General features: G+C 40.3%; 1 protein-coding gene across 1 annotated transcript in view; it reads left to right on the top strand.

Annotated features, from left to right (window-relative positions):
- Nucleotides 1-1,541: 1,541 nt before the first annotated feature.
- Nucleotides 1,542-14,094, top strand: part of rhobtb4 (Rho related BTB domain containing 4) — a 102,919-nt gene continuing 90,366 nt past the window's right edge. The window contains exon 1 of the mRNA XM_063017982.1: nucleotides 1,542-1,782. The gene's annotated coding sequence lies outside the window, so the exon portion shown is untranslated. The remainder of the gene's footprint in view (nucleotides 1,783-14,094) is intronic.

The raw sequence follows: 14,094 nt of genomic DNA, 5'->3' as shown, positions 1-14,094 counted from the left end.
TATTAATAAAATAAAAAAAACACAGTAGGATATTTAACTTATATGTTTATTTTTGTTAACACAATCAATACACATCTAATCAAATAACTCAAATTATCAAATTGAATAAATCAATAAAAACCAGGCAAAAACAAGCCATATTGTGCACGCTTTTTAATAACCAAACAATATATTAAATAATCATCAAAAAACTTTGCGTATTTAATGTTAACAATGGGCCTATTATTATGCCAATAAAATCAAATAGACAGCTAAATAACATATTCCTATTTATTCATCATAGAGCATTATAATTAGCCTTCTACATATATTAATTTGTAATGTTAATTACCTAGCAAAATTATTCCTCATTTGTAAACCTCAACTGTTGAAGTATAAATGCTTGCATGAAAATAAAAGGTGACTTTTCCTACACAGCGTTTTGGCCATGATGCTTTAATTAAAAAAAATATTGTATGTTTGTATCTATTTTCAACAAATTACTGTGAGAGCTACTTGACATTTTCCTGCAGAATGTTTGTGCTCATGGTTTTTTTTATTTTTCAGGCTTTCACATCAAAGTAAGTAAGATTTTAAATAAAACAAAACTAGTGAAACACTTTTGGGGTAATTGATGACAGGGAGGGTAATATTTATTTTTAAATATTAATGAATGTAGAAAAAAATTGGGCTCCAGCAGAAAGGGCACTTTTCTCATCCAGGGCAAAAGGGCAGGTGCTTGAGCACCCCTAGGGGTCTATCTGTGCACGTGCCTGAACCAGGGTGTATAAAGTTGAAGTTGATGGAACTCGATGTAAACACGCGTTTGTCCTAACCATGAGTGTTGTAGGCATTAAATTCTAAATGTATTCATATGTTGATCAGTGAAACCATTCGAAAACGTTTCTTTTCTACTTTGATGAGTTAAAATAAAGACTGAAGAGAATGAACAAATAAATAACAGATTAAGTTTGGTACTTTCTTCAAACTATTCAGCTGGAACAGCGTCCTGACCAGTATACACAGAAGTGGAAAGTTTGAAGCTGCACGAGAGACGCTCTGCGCGAGACACTGGGCGCGCGCTGGTCTCGAGCTCACGAAGCACCGCTCGAGCTTCTCTTTATGAATGGATGGGTGTGGCGGCGGTCCTGGGAGCGGCATACGTCACGGGACTGACCGTTATGGGATGTGTTGTGTGTGGAGGAGAGACTGGACATAAGCGCAACAGTATGAGAGAGAGAGGGACTCAGGAGCTCCTTTAAATACAGTATATAATCCACACGGTGAGCTGAAGTAGGGTACTAAACAGTACGGTAGTGTAACTAGTATACAAACTGCACAGTAACGTACTTCATTCTTAACTACTACTAGTAGTCAGGTAGTGTGTATGTTTGTGCGTTATGAGCTAGGGTGCTGTTAAGTGCTCTAAACTAACTGTTTTCTTCTAGTCAGAATACATTACTACTCATACTTGTCATTATAGTTTGCTTGAACATGCGGGCTGTATTTATTTATATGTAATTTTCGCTTATTTTCATGTTTTCAACACACAGGAGCTACAACAAAAGGAGCCTGACAGCAGCTCGCATCAGTACCAGCACGGTGTGGATCCGCAGCATGCTGCTGAACTTCTGAATCTGAATCCGAATCCCTCCGCCAACTGTTGGATTAGTCCACAGAACAGCTGGACTGCGAACTTAATATCACTCCTCTGCTTGCTTGCTTTAAAGAAGAGAAACACAACGCTGTGATCCGAACGAACAAGACGCAGAAAGAGTTCTTTCCTGTACAGCTTGACCGAAGGTAAGTGTTTAGTTTAGTTAGTGTTGGTGCATATAAACGAACCAGTTCGAGTGTAACTTTGGCCCGAGTTTCAGAGTTCGCCATTCATTTCTATTTTGGTAGCTGCAGCGTGGACACACGTGGTTCTGATTGCATAACGGAGATACATATCTGGCAGATAAACTAACCTGTACAGTTACTGGAATTGTGTTTGTTTTGTTTGTAATCTTTGCGATCACGCATTGAAGCGTTCTGTTTCTGTGCGGGGCTGCGAGCGCGTGAGCGTCTGTCTGTTTGTGAGCACGCGCGTATCTGTTTGCTGATAATTTGACTTTCAATACAAGCGCACTTATGATCGAGCATAGTTGTTTTTTAAATACAAGCTGGTCTTTTATCACTGACAACTTTTTGATCATTTTGGCTGTACATTTTTGGTTGAAGCACTTTTCTCCTCCCAGCGTATTTCAAAAAATCCCACTAACACTGCTGCACCTGATACAATCATACCAGAACAACACGCTACCACGTTATGACAATGTTAGTTTATTTACAATGCTGAGAATTAAGTTATGGGGGTCTCTTGCAATTGTGAAATGGGGTACAGGAAGTTAAGTATACAAGGCAACTCATGGGTTACAGGCAGTAATTGTATACCCCCAAAGTTCACCTTTATGGAAGGTGCAGCTTATTCAAAACAATGCAGATACGTGTCAGATAGGGCTGGAGTCGTATCCTTGCATAGGTGAATTATTACTGTGTTTGTAATGATGCATAAAGCAACTTATTGGTTCAGACAGTAATTGTATACCCCCAGAGTTAATCTTTATTATTATGGGGGTCTCTTGCAATTGTGAAATGCGGTACAGGAGGTTAAGTATATAAGGCAACTCATGGGTTACAGACAGTAATTGTATACCCACCATGAATGTAGGGAAGGTTTTGAGTACAATTAGCTTTGCTTGGCCCCACAAAATGACACAATATATGATGGAATCAGTACAAAACTGTTGCAGTAAATACAATTTATTGTTTATTTATTGTACAATTACCCTTAGCTCCCCCTTTAACAAGTAAAACGTTTGCAAACTCCACTGTACAACGTTGTATAACGTTGGTTTAGCAACTGACCTAAAGTATTTTCACACTGGAATCCTGTGTTTTAATTATTGCTCTGAAAGCTTCTTTCTCGACTGTCTGTAGAGGAATCGTGTCCTTGCATAGGTGAATTATTACTGCGTTCGTAATGATGCACCACTGTTTGCTTGTTTGCAACAGCTGTGGCTTGACAAACCGTGCAGTATATAGTGTTTTAGTCTGTTCTAAACTGCTGACATGCCGGATTTCTTAAGCAGGTTCTTCTGGTGCATGTTTGGTCCTCCTCTCTTCATCCTCCATCTGTTTTTGTTTCTTTTTTTCACCGTCTCGAGGAAGCCTCTCTCATCTGTTAACACTGTTATGCTAACACTACCTGGCTAACTCGTGAGCTGTATCTAATCTGCACAGCGCTCCATAGCTTAGCGGCGAACAGTATTATAGGATATGCTGCGTTATGACATGTCTGTTTTTGAAAAATTCATACCATACGAGGAATCAAAGCCAGTATACTGAATGTACCGTCATACTGTCCAGCACTAATTTTGGTTGAAGCTATTTTTTCCTCCCAGCGTTTACATTGGGGTATTTCAAAAATCCCACCAACACTGCTGCACCTGATACAATCATACCAGAATGAAACGCTACTATGTTGTGACCATGTTAGTTATTTACAAAGCTGAGGATATTCCACCACCCATAACATCAGGTCAGTGGGGGTCTTATGGGATACAGGAGGTGACAAAGTATACAAGGCAACTCATGGGCTACAGACAGTAATTGTGTACCCAAAAAGTTAATTTTTACGGTAGGTGTAGCTTATTTAATACAACATGTCAGATATGTGTACCTAATACACATAGGTACTCATGTGATTAGAGAATGTTTCTATCTGTAAACGTGTCTGTGTATACAGAACTAGACGGGTTACACCAAAGGAGATTTAATATCTCAGGGGTTATGGGACTGTAAACATTTTTGCAAACCACCGCCTTAAACCATTACTTCTTCTACCCCAAACATTAGAGTTAATGCTATGCATAAAGGCAGGCATCAACCAAACCTGTACTTTACACAACAGTCCCATGCTGATGCTTCACAGCTGAACTTTGGCTGCTTCTACATTTCTGTTTTTTTAAGTAATAGTTTTAATAGGGGTTGGGGTAGTGAGGCGTGAATTTAAGGAACTGAAAAGTCACATAATGGATATATTTGTGTGTGAAAATTTCATGGTCTGCTTTATTCTATAAACCTGTGTGCTGTGGTTGAAATATTTGAATATACACACCCTGAAGAATCTGAAATTTGTTCATTCTCTTGAACCATTAACAAACCGTATTAAATAAAAGTACAAATATAAGGTACAGCTTGTATTTTGTAAATTTAGCATTTAATGCCTGCAATGCCTAAAAGCTGGGATAGTGGTATGTTTACCAATGTGTTCCATCACCTTTCCTATTAATGAAACTACTTGTTGCTGTTTTGCAATGCAGTTTTTGCCCTTTCATGCTTGATATAGGACTTCAGCTGCTCAACAGTTTGTGGTTGTGGTTGTCGTTGTCGTTGTCTGATTTTCCTGTTCATGATGTGCAATACATTTTGAATAGAAAACGGATCAAGCACACACACTCTATATATGGGTCTATTATAACCCTGGCTTTTAGTCTAATATAACGAATTATTATTCTATTTTAAATCCATTTTTTGATACACCGATCAGCCATAACCTTAAAACCACCTCCTTGTTTCTACACGCACTGTTCATTTTATCAGCTCCACTTACCATGTAGGAGCACTTTGTAGTTCTACAATTACTGACTGTAGTCCATCTGTTTCTCTACATACCTTTTTAGCTTGTTTTCGCCCTGTTCTTCAATGGTCAGGACCCCCACAGAACCACCACAGAGCAGGTATTATTTGGGTGGTGGATCATTCTCAGCACTGCAGTGACACTGACATGGTGGTGGTGTGTTAGTGTGTGTTGTGCTGATATGAGTGGATCAGACACAGCAGCGCTGCTGGAGTTTTTAAATATCGTGTCCACTCACTGTCCACTCTATTAGACACTCCTACCTAGTTAGTCCACCTTGTACTGTAGATGTAAAGTCAGAGACGATCGCTCATCTATTGCTGCTGTTTGACTTGGTCATCTTCTAGACCTTCATCAGTGGTCACAGGACGCTGCCCACGGGGCGCTGTTGGCTGGATATATTTTTGGTTGGTGGACTAATCTCAGTCCAAGGTGGACTCATATCAGCACAACACACTAACACACCACCACCATGTCAGTGTCACTGCAGTGCTGAGAATGATCCACCACCTAAATAATACCTGCTCTGTAGTGGTTCTGTGGGGGTCCTGACCATAGAAGAGCAGGGTGAAAGCAGGCAAAAAAGTATGTAGAGAAACAAATGGACTACAGTCATTAATTGTAGAACTACAAAGTGCTTCTATATGGTAAATGGAGCTGATAAAATGGACAGTGAGTGTAGAAACAAGGAGGTGGTTTACACTGTATAGCTTCGTGTATGGAAATACCTTGCAGTTTATGGCAAGCATTTGTCTGGATTACTGTACCGAGGGTGTGTCATCCAGAAGCAATAGAAACAAGTTCAGCTCCTCAGTTTATAGTCTGGTTGCTTTCTGCCCTGGTAAGCTGTAGACGTCTGCACTGTTAAACATCAAACGTGTGACTTGGATTCTTTGGACTGGAGAAGTTCATACATAGTAAGTTTTTACAACAAGCTTGGAATACTGTATATGTAAAAGAGACTACGTGTCTTCTTAAAGTACAAAAAAATGTATGTTTGTTTTATTTGAAGCTCTTAGATCTTTATTTCTATAGCAAATTATGCAGAGATTGCTTTGTGCGCTCTGCAAGGTTTAGCTATAGGCTATTATTCTTTGGGGTAATTTGACACAGCTGCGTAAACAGTATTCTGAGGCAAGTATCCACTCGACAATGCCTTACTAGTACAATTTAGTGGAATCATACGTTGTATTATTTACTTTTGTTATCTATTATGCATATTTATGTGATTGAAATCATTTTGTTGTTAACATTAATAGTGAAAGTTATCTGCAGATTAGATCTCCGGATATAAAACCTAAAGCAGTAGCACAGCAATCTGTCCTGTCAGTTTAGGAAAACTGTGGAAAACATTTTCCTCTGGTTATCATCTCCTGTGGATGTGAAAGGGTGAGGCAGTGCTTTCCTCAGTGCTTCCCACCACCCCTCTGCGTCTCTTTTTCTCAGCGAGGTTGTTGTTGGTGACTTGAGCTTTCCAGCGAGCTTGCACTCCAAACATTCCAGGCTCCTCGAGCACAGAGGAGCCGGCCAGCTCAGCACAGCTGGAAACCTTATAAGACTCACAGACTCTGAGCGTTGAGCAACATCGCTCTCCCCTAAACTCCATACCTCATTACACTCAGGAAAAGGGGTGGGGTGAGTGATTTTTTTTTTGCATTCCTGGCTTTTAACCAGGGCAAGAGTGATGGCTAAATCAACAAGCTTCTAACTAGATATCGGCGCAGGCTTCAGGCAGAGGTAGGAGGAGAAACGTGCATACTGTACACAAACCAAAAAAAAAATGCTGTCTTGCTTATCCGGCAAGTGTCTTGCGTGCTCACCCTCACTCACGTGCACAAGGATAACAAACATAGGCTGTTCCTCCCAAAACACAAAATGTTTATCTGCACTTGAGTAATGCACTTGAAAGACACAGCCCAAGGGTAAGAGAAGAACAAAGGCCAATAACACAAATGTGAATTTATCTCTAGTAATTTGTTTATTAAATTAATATTTGTTTGGTAAGGTTATCAGTTTCATAACTTAATTAGTAAAGCAAAAAACTACATAATGAAAATGATAAATGACATGATTGTGACTTTATTTCTTTGGCTGTGAACCTATTTTATTGCAATTTAAAGGTGCAGGTGCTTTATTTGATTTAGATCTGGTGCCTGGAGAGACAATTGACATACAAACTTACTTTAACATGTATTCATGGAACCTGATTAAGATGACTTGTGCTTTGTGACCTTGATTTATACACTGATCAGCCATAACATTAAAACCACCTCCTTGTTTCTACACTCACTGTCCATTTTATCAGCTCCACTTACCAAATAGAAGCACCTTGTAGTTCTACAATTACTGACTGTAGTCCATCTGTTTCTCTACATCTGTTTTTCAATGGTCAGGACCACCACAGAGCAGGTATTATTTAAGTGGTGGATCATTCTCAGCCCTGCAGTGACACTGACATGGTGGTGGTGTGTTAGTGTCTGTTGTGCTGGTATGAGTGGATCAGACACAGCAGTGTTGCTGGAGTTTTTAAATACAGTGTCCACTCACTGTCCACTCTATTAGACACTCCTACCTAGTTGGTCCACCTTGTAGATGTAAAGTCAGAGACGATCGCTCATCTATTGCTGACTTGCTGAAATTCTGACTCTCCCAACTTATTACAGCAGAAAATATAGACCGATTTGGTATTTTCCAGTTGCGTCTTACAGTGGCGGCTCCTGCCAAATCTCTCAGGGGGGGCAATTGTTACAATGAGAGCCAAGGTGACCCATTCAATGGGTAAATTAAAGCTTAAATAATTAACATCTTAAGTCATCTGTCAGTTTGCCCTCACAAATAACTTTGAACATGGAGAGAGAGAGAGAGAGAGAGAGAGAGAGAGAGAGAGAGAGAGAGAGAGAGAGCAGCTTTACCATTAATCATAAAATTAAGTAAAGCCTTCACACTAACAATTTAATTCAGTAATCATCAGCATTTTATTTTAGGTGCTAGCTGTTCCAACTAGGGTTGCCAACTGTCAGAACTGGAAATAAGGAACACCCTGGGCTGGTGGGTTGGCAGAGGGCATAAGGTGGGGGGTGGCAGGTGTTTACCTGAGCGGGGGGTAGGCGGTTAGGGTTGTACCTATAAAGAATATAACGGGTCATACACAGTTTTATTTAGGCTGTTAAACATTTATTATTTTCATTCTTTATAATAATAAATCAGAACCATATTTTAGGCAAAACAACATAAAGAACATCATGTAACATTTCTTCTCAATGGTGTAAACAAAATTTTTACATGATCCATCTTCACACTGACGTGCAGCCCCGGTTCTGGACTGCGTTGCTTAGGGGGCAGTGAGAGACGTGCCGGACCTGCTTGTGTTACTTTACTCTCGCACTACACAAGGCGTTACTAAGACTAAAAGTGAATACTAGTTACAATAATAACCGAACCCCTTTTAATTCCCACGGTAGCAGCAGTTTCCTTCTGTTTCATACACATCTGCAGCGTTTCTCTCCCATTGATAAAAATACGGAACACCTCGTTTAGTTTCCAAATAAGGAACGATTACGTGTGACGCAGGCACGTAAGTGCGAGCCCCTCCGGAAGTAATTCAAAATGCATTACAGCACCTGCAATACGAAAAAAAGAGCTTTAACATGAGTCTATGAGAGCGATCTGGGGTGATTTTCAGTTAGAATCGAGTCGCCCCAAAAGGGGCGGTACTAGGGTTGGGCGGTATGACGATATTACCGTATACCGCGGTATTCAAAAATGGTGACGGTATTCAAAAATGGTGACGGTATTTTTTAAATGTGAAGCGCCGAATTTCTGCTTCAGGTTTGTTTACCTTGAAAACTGAGACTTTAGGACATGCGCGCATCCACAGTGAGGGAGGGGTGGGAGGGGTAGGCGGTTGGAGCTCGCTGATTGGCTGTGGGGTGCTCACACAGAGAGACGAGTGAAGAGCCACACTGGCTAGCATTAGCTGTGAGCTAACAAGCAGAAACTGAATAACGGCTCGTCTTTAAATTTTTCAAAATCAAAATTTTTTATCAGTTCAACCGGAAATGAACACAAGCGCGTGCATGCGCGGACACGTACTTATTTACTAAATATATCTTCAGTGTAAATCGAGCACAAGTGTTGAGAAAAAGGAGCAAACGGTGATAATAACGTTACGCCCATTCCGCTGTTCTGACTCTTGTCTGCCATAGATTTTCCTGCCTATGTAAGAACTATTTTTTCCTAAATAAAAGCTCTATATTAAGAAAAAAGAATGTCTCACCTGTCGTGTAATTTGAATTATAAAATATATTGTCTGGCCCTTTAAGAAAGTTAAGCGCACTATAGGGCGTAGGGAGCGAGTGTGTAGGGAATAGATCGGATTTGTACCGTTTCTGTGCTCGAGTTGTTTTGCACTGAGCTTGTGTGACATGTAAAGTAGCGTTCTCGATAACCACTCAAATGTTTGGACTTTGAATTATTTTAACATTACTTTACATCACCGTCATTGCAGCATGAACATTTACATTCATATTTTTTGTTACGGTATAGAACTTAATTCTGGATTACAGGCATAACTAATCGTACACGTTCATACACTTTTAAGAAATATCTGTAACTATAAACTAAGCAGTTAACTTTTGAAATATACTGAAGTGTGTAGCTGCTATTATTCTGTTTTGTGTGGGCAGAGAGAGATTACAATGCCAAAATGTTATGTGTTAATGTTTGTGTTAAAGTGTAATTGATACACATGCATTTATACTTATGTGTATTTATTATAGATCAGATAAGATAAGCAATGTTTGACGTTCAGATTGTTAAATCTTTTTATAATAAAACATTGAAATATTGTAATTACACTCAAGTGTGTACACTGTACAGTTTGTCCGCGACACAACCCCCCCCAATCCCCCCCCCGCCGCGGTAATACTGTATACCGTGGTATTTCCTGAAGACGGTATGACGGTATGAAAATCGGCAATATCGCCCAACCCTAGGCGGTACTGTACGGAACACAGCTCCACGCTGATTGGACTACGACGTTCAGAGGAAAGACTGACTCCAGAACAGTCACAGATAGTTCAACACTGGTTAAATGTGATAGAAAAATTTCTTCTCTTTCGCCCTTTGGTGGTGCGTCGCCCGATCGCCCTGATGAACGAGCCGCCCCTGGCGTCTTATCTGCCTCAAGGTTCTTGTTTGTACTACCCTGAAAATATGAACTTTTTTCCCCCAATCTTTCTCCCAATCTAGTCGTGTCCAATTACCTGATCCACTCCTGACTGAGAAGAGCCCTGACTTAAACACACCCTCTCCGATTTGTGTGCAGTAGCCGACTGCATCTTTTCACCTGCACGAGGTGAGTTCATATGCGGATCAGCATTGTGTACGGAGAGTCACACACTGATCTTTATTATCCCCCCTGTCTCTGTGCAGGCACCATCAATCAGCCAGCAGAGGTCGTAATTACATCAGCTGTGAGAAATCCTGTCCGGCTCTCTCCCTGCGAATGGGCCAATTATTGTTTGTGTAGGTGTGAGATTTGAACTCATTACGTGAATGAATTACGATTTGATGGTTTGACGACATTGTTTGTAAAGTTCATTTAAATCATTTCAGATCAAAAGAATATCTGAGGTAAATTTAATTGGAAATTGTTGCATTGTATTTAGAAGATTGTATAATATTAAACCCTACTCACATCCCTAGTAGGTCCTCTTTCCCTCTGTATTGGCCATCGGCTTGTGCAATTTTGAGACACTTTGAAGACACCCATCAAGATATGAGCAATTGGTTTAACAGGCGTTTATGTGCTGTAACAAGTGGTGGAACAAATTGTCTGTCATCTGTCCGTTTGTGCATATGAGTCTCTCACCATCTTTAAATGACGATTAAAGAGGCACTTCTTTACTAAGCACTCAAGCTGTGAGCTAACTATGCACTTACTAATCTTCTATACCATCTGTCAAAAAATCTTCTACCTGTTTCTATGTTCTAACAGGATTTCAGCAGATTTGTATCCTCGGACTGTTGTGTACTTGAACTAGAGTAGGGAAATGTTTACTGTGGAAGCACTTCCATAACTCATTGTGGATTAGAGCATCTGCTAAATGATGAAAACGTAAATATAAATGATTAGTTAATCACCATTGCGGATCAAGGGTTTGATCAAAATAAGCCCCACTATAGCTAGCCTAACACTAAATCCTTCTTTGTCAGACAGGTCTCTAGAGGTCAAGTTAATCAACGGCTGCAGTGTTTACAGATGCCGAACCTGCACGTAGAGGTGTTCCATCTTTGGTCTAACACACCTGAACCTGTTAATCAAGTCATCTGTTCTACAGAAGCAGGCGTGGGCACCGCCGCTCTGTATACCTAATGATCAACACATCAATCATTTTAAGTTTCCTCTTATCTTAGTTTTACAATCTTGAACTCACTTTTGTTGACATACCTGGAATTTAAATGTTCATTCATCCATGCAGTTCTACTTTTATATTTAGATTTGGACACTTTGTGATGGCAGCGTGTGCTGTGTGTGCTATCACACATAAACATTACATACAGGAATTTCCTTCCTGGTGCTTGCAGACACACACAGACACACACACACACACACACACACGCTGTGAAAGCAACAGGAATCATGCCTGTGCCAGACTGTCAAGAGATGTGAGGATTGAAAGGTGTTAAACCAGAACTGAGGAGAGGCCTGATTGCTGATAAGGTCTGCTGTATAGCCAACACTCTCTCTTCCTCCTGCTGTCTGCGCCTGTATTTTCCTCCTTTCCACAGCCATAATATGTGTGGGTGTTTCTCTTATCTGACTTAACTGCCCGTTCGGGGGTTCGTGTTGACTGTGCACAAGGGGAAGTCCGCCAACCATGTGTTGATGTCTTGTGTTTAGAAATAACGACCCAAGGCCTTGTGATGCAAAGGTTTCTCAGTCTTTATTAAAGACAGAATACAGACACTTGATGTCAACACAAACAGCTTAAGGAAATGTAGTCGCTGATCTCACTGCATGCCGAAGAAGATTGAGAAGTGCCTATGAATCACAAGTGTCCCAAACTGTCATACTGACCGTCTTACCCTGCTTTTACACTGATGGAGAAATCTCTAAAGTTGCTCAAGGTTTTTTCACATGTGTTGTAAAGTGATCCAGTAGTGTTGTTGCTAATGGGCAGCCACTTTCCGAAAGTTGTAGTGGGTAGAAACTGCACCAGTCATGAATTTTTTTTTTTTTTTTTTTTTTTTTTTTTTTTTTTTTTTTTGGGGGTGTTTACTTACTTATTATGGTCAGGACTCTCCCAGGACCACTACAGAGCAGGTAATATTTGGGTGGTGGGTCATTCTCAGCACTGCAGTGATGGTGTGTTAGTGTGTGTTGTGCTGGTATGAGTGGATAAGACACAGCAATGCTGCTGGAGTTTTTAAACACCTCACTGTCACTGCTGGACTGTGAATAGTCCACCAACCTAAAAATATCCACCCAACAGCGTCCTGTGACCACTCATGAAGGTCTAGAAGATGACCAAGTCAAACAGCAGCAATAGATGAGCGATCGTCTCTGACTTTACATCTACAAGGTGGACCAACTAGGTAGGAGTGTCTAATAGAGTGGACAGTGAGTGGACACGGTATTTAAAAACTCCAGCAGCGCTGCTGTGTCTGATCCACTCATATCAGCACAACACACACTAACACACCACCAAAGTATGTAGAAAAACAGATGGACTACAGTCAGTAATTGTAGAACTACAAAGTGCTGCTATATAGTAAGTGGAGCTGATAAAATGGACAGTGTAGAAACAAGGAGGTGGTTTTAATGTGATGGCTTTCACTTTGATAGTTTATGCTTGTTGTCTTGCTGGAAGGTATGTAGATTTTTAAATCCATGTCATGACAGTTTAGTGTTTTTGCTGTAGTGACCTCAAAATGTCTCTCCCATGTCTACCATAGACTCTTAATTTCAGTGTTTCTTGTTGGACTGCATGCTGGGATTCTGCCAGTGGGTCACAACATTGGTAGTTATAAATGATAATTGGAGACTTTAATTCTTTAATGGGACTATGGAGGCCTAGTGGGTAGAGCTTTGGGCTTTTAACTGTAAGGTTAAGAGTTTGAATTCCAACAGTTGGACCCTTGAGCATGGTCCTTAACCCTCTTTGCTCCCGGGGTGCCAGACAATGGCTGACCCTGACTTCTGACCCCAGCTTCAAAACAAGCTGGGATATGCAAAAAAGAATTTGCTGTACTGTACACCTGTATATGTATACATGACAAGTAAGGACATTCTATTCTTACTTTCATTTTTAAAATGAGCTTCATTTCACTGGAATTTTCACTTTCAACAGCATTCAACAGTTTAGCTCAGCTGTACATTAGATAGATAGATTTATTAAACATAACCAGGTAAAAATAAACACTGCACTGCAAACCAGCAGAATTGACCAGCTTGACCCAATCATTTACCTGCATATTATTATGTAGTTCGGTCTGAATAGATCCAAAAGGGAGGAAATGCAAAATTTAATATAATAAAGTCATTATTCCCTAAAAGAGACAAGTAGGTTCACAAATACATCTTTAACTGCACCATAACGTAGGACTTTTTCTATGACCAGTAACAATACCACATTTCACCACTGTCACACTTTCAGGTTCACAGCTTTCTTTAGAATTGAGCTACATCTGGACTGTTGTGACTTGTTGATTGTTAGCTGCGTGCTTAAGGTTGGATATTCTGCAAGCTTTTTTATTTCTATACATAAAACTTACCTGCGCCATAATGTAGGACTTTTTCTATCACCAGTAACAATACCGTTTCACCACTGTCACACTTTCTTTAGAACCAGGGTGGCCACATTCATAGTCACAAAAAGGAGGACATTACACCCCAAAAGGAGGACGTCATTCCAGGAACAGGGGGGCATGATACTGCAACACACAGAATAAAACCATAACCCATATAACAGAGTTTTTGACCAATTTAAGCAAGAATTCTATAATAAATTACTGTTTTACTCACTAAATGTTGTGTCTACTTTTGATATATTTGGCATTTTCACAGCGTTCCTGAGCATGAGAGCTGACTAATTGACTCAAGTAGAGGTGTATGCAGAACAGAGCGAGCGGGCGAAATTCAACCACCCAATCACAGACTAGCATTTAGAGGACGGACTTTCTGCGAATCGTGGCCCACCCACCACTGGCCAATCGCAGAAGGTCCGCCCACGATAGGTAGTACTATAAGCAGTCAAATGAGGCTGTTAAACCAATGAAATACAAAGCATTTGTTTTGACATGTACCTGAGCCAATGACAGGTAATATTGATCAAAAATGTAACCAATTCACTCCAAAAGGAGGATTTTTAAGTGTCTGTCCTAGCGTTGCATGGGCGGAGGACTGGCAGATGAAAAACCGGACTGTC

Source organism: Trichomycterus rosablanca, chromosome 21 (genome assembly GCF_030014385.1).
Source record: "Trichomycterus rosablanca isolate fTriRos1 chromosome 21, fTriRos1.hap1, whole genome shotgun sequence".
In the NCBI taxonomy this organism is placed as follows: domain Eukaryota; kingdom Metazoa; phylum Chordata; class Actinopteri; order Siluriformes; family Trichomycteridae; genus Trichomycterus; species Trichomycterus rosablanca.
This window is presented reverse-complemented; position numbering and strand designations above follow the sequence as displayed.